General features: G+C 40.2%; 1 non-coding gene across 1 annotated transcript; it reads right to left on the minus strand.

The window, feature by feature from the left end:
- Window positions 1-914: 914 nt before the first annotated feature.
- Window positions 915-1022, minus strand: LOC133787474 (small nucleolar RNA R71). Its single transcript, XR_009872494.1, has one exon. It is a non-coding gene; the product is annotated as a small nucleolar RNA R71 (small nucleolar RNA).
- Window positions 1023-2607: the final 1585 nt, after the last annotated feature.

Below are 2607 nucleotides of genomic sequence, written 5' to 3' on the forward strand. Positions count from 1 at the left end.
TGTTAAATAAGGTTTGTGATAGCGTTACCCTCCACACTTGCCTGGGAACCTCAGGGAGTCCTTTCTAGGCAAGTGTGGGCCTAAAACGGTACCTTGGCAACCTTCCCAATCGATTTGGGAACATTTCAAGTATCTACCTTTGCACTATTACATTGTTGAACTTATTACTATAAGAAAACCAAGCTTGTTCTATAAAAATAAGCAATTTCACTCTACTTAAAGGTTGTTTGGTCGAAAAGGTTAACTTGTGATCCACCATACTTACTCAGTAACCTCAGGGAGTTCTAGTAAGGCATTGAAGATCACCTCAAAAGCTCCAAATCTACCTGGGAACAAGTTTAACAAAAAAATAAAAATAAATAAATAAATAAAAACATAAAGACATAAAATTAATCTAGTTCTGATTTCCAAGAATGGATGAATCATCACGAAACATTGAGTGACACTTCTTCCAATTCATCTGCCACTCCTTCCGGAACTCCTTCCACCAATCCTGCTTCTCCACAAACTTTAGCTGACAACAATCCATTCATAATGGCTCGCAATGATGAAATCCAACCAAGAACTCTCAATGAATACCTCCATCCAACTCGCACTTCCACGCCTTCATGCATTATCTTCCCTCCTAATATGCCCGCATTAGAATTTAAACCTGGAATTATTCAACTCTTGCCCATATTTCATGAAATGGAAAACGAAAGCCCATACGTGCATATTAGAGAATTTGAGGAGGTAGTAGCCACGTTCTATAACCGAGCCGAAAATGTCGATTCTGTGCGACTGAAGTTCTTCCCTTTCTCCTTGAAGGAGAAAGCCAAAAGCTGGATATACTCTTTAAGACCTAGGTCTATTGGAACATGGGAGGAGATGACCAAATCCTTCTTTTTGAAACACTTCCCCAGCCATAAGACCAACAGTTTAAAACAATAGATTTCCATTTTCTCCCAAAAGGACAGTGAAACGTTCTATCAAGTTTGGGAAAGATTCAAAGATCTGTTGAATCAGTGCCCGCACCATGGCTATGAGAACTGGCGTTTGGTCAGTTACTTCTAAGAAGACCTCACGAGTCATGAGTGCTAGTTTGTAGAAATGCTATGCAATGGTGAATTCCTCGAAAAAGAGCTAGACGACGCTCTTGAATATCTCGAAGAAACCATGAAAAAGTCTCACACCTGGACTGGTCCAAGTGCTGCTGATAGCACCAACCGACACAAACCATCTGGGATCTATCAACTTCGAGAAGAGGATAGTGTTAAGGCCCAACTCTAAGCTTTGAAAAAGCAGTTTGAGGTCTTAATGACGAAAAATGGCCAAAAGCCACACATGATTGCTCAAGCGGAACCATAAGAACTTTGCTTTGTTTGTGGAGGGACGGTGCATTTAGCTAAGGACTGCTTAGCTTTGAATGAAATGAGGGGAGGTTTTTGAGGAGCAATGCAATGCCTTAGGGGCATATAACAAGCCATTCTCCTATACGTACAACCCTGGTTGGAGAAACCACCCAAATTTCAGTTGGAGAGATTCCAACCAAACTCAATCATTTGGAGGCCAATGGAGAAATGAGCAACAAGTTCACCCATCGAAGGCGTATTCTATACCTCAATACAATGCTCATCCACAACGAAATTCTCTCGAGAATACTCTTCATGCATTCATAGAGGAACAATCCAAACTAAATCGCCAAATGATGGAAGAAATCAAGGAAATGAAATGTCAATTCTAGAAATTGACTGAATCCTTGGCCATTCCGGAAAAAGGCAAACTTCCTTCCCAACCGAAATTCAATGTGCAAGGCCAACACATGACCCAATCTTCAAATTCTAATGAGAAAAATGTCAAGGAAGTAAATGCCATCGCGACTAGAAGCGGTAAGACTTTTCAAGACCCAACCATAAAATCAAACTCTTCCAATATTCAAACAGTTACTCCCGAAAATCCACCACTCAATGCCTCTCCAAAATTACCATTTCCCCAAGCATTGAAACCTATTGGGAAACTTCCTAATAACCGAGTTAAAATCCTTGAGCACTTGACACAAGTGAAGATTAATCTTTGCTTCACATTATAAAACAAGTGCTCGCTTATGCCAAAATCATCAAGGATCTATGCATTGCAAAAAGGAAGCATCATGTCAAGAATATTATTTTCTTGACTGAGCAAGCGAGTGTGGTGATTGAACAAAAGGCATCGCCGAAATACAAAGATCCCGATTGTCCCACCATTTCTTGCCAAATTGGGACCCATGAAGTCAGCCAAGCCTTACTTGATTTTGGTGCGAGTGTAAATCTCATGCCTTACTCTGTACACTCGCAACTCGGTCTTGGAGAAATGAAGCCAACATCTATTGTGCTACAACTTGCTGACCGTTCCACCAAAAAGCCTATGGGTATTGTTGAGGATGTGTTAGTTCAAATTGAAAAATTCTATTACCCCGTGGATTTTCTTATTCTTGATACCCAATCTGTGGTAAACATGGAGTCTAAAATTTCTATTGTCATCAGAAGACCATTCCTTGCTACTACAAATGCTTTGATCAATTGTCAGAATGGTCTAATGAAGATATCATTTGGAAACATGACTCTTGAAGTCAATATCTTCCACATCGGG

The sequence above is a fragment of the Humulus lupulus genome, chromosome 6 (assembly GCF_963169125.1).
Source record: "Humulus lupulus chromosome 6, drHumLupu1.1, whole genome shotgun sequence".
In the NCBI taxonomy this organism is placed as follows: domain Eukaryota; kingdom Viridiplantae; phylum Streptophyta; class Magnoliopsida; order Rosales; family Cannabaceae; genus Humulus; species Humulus lupulus.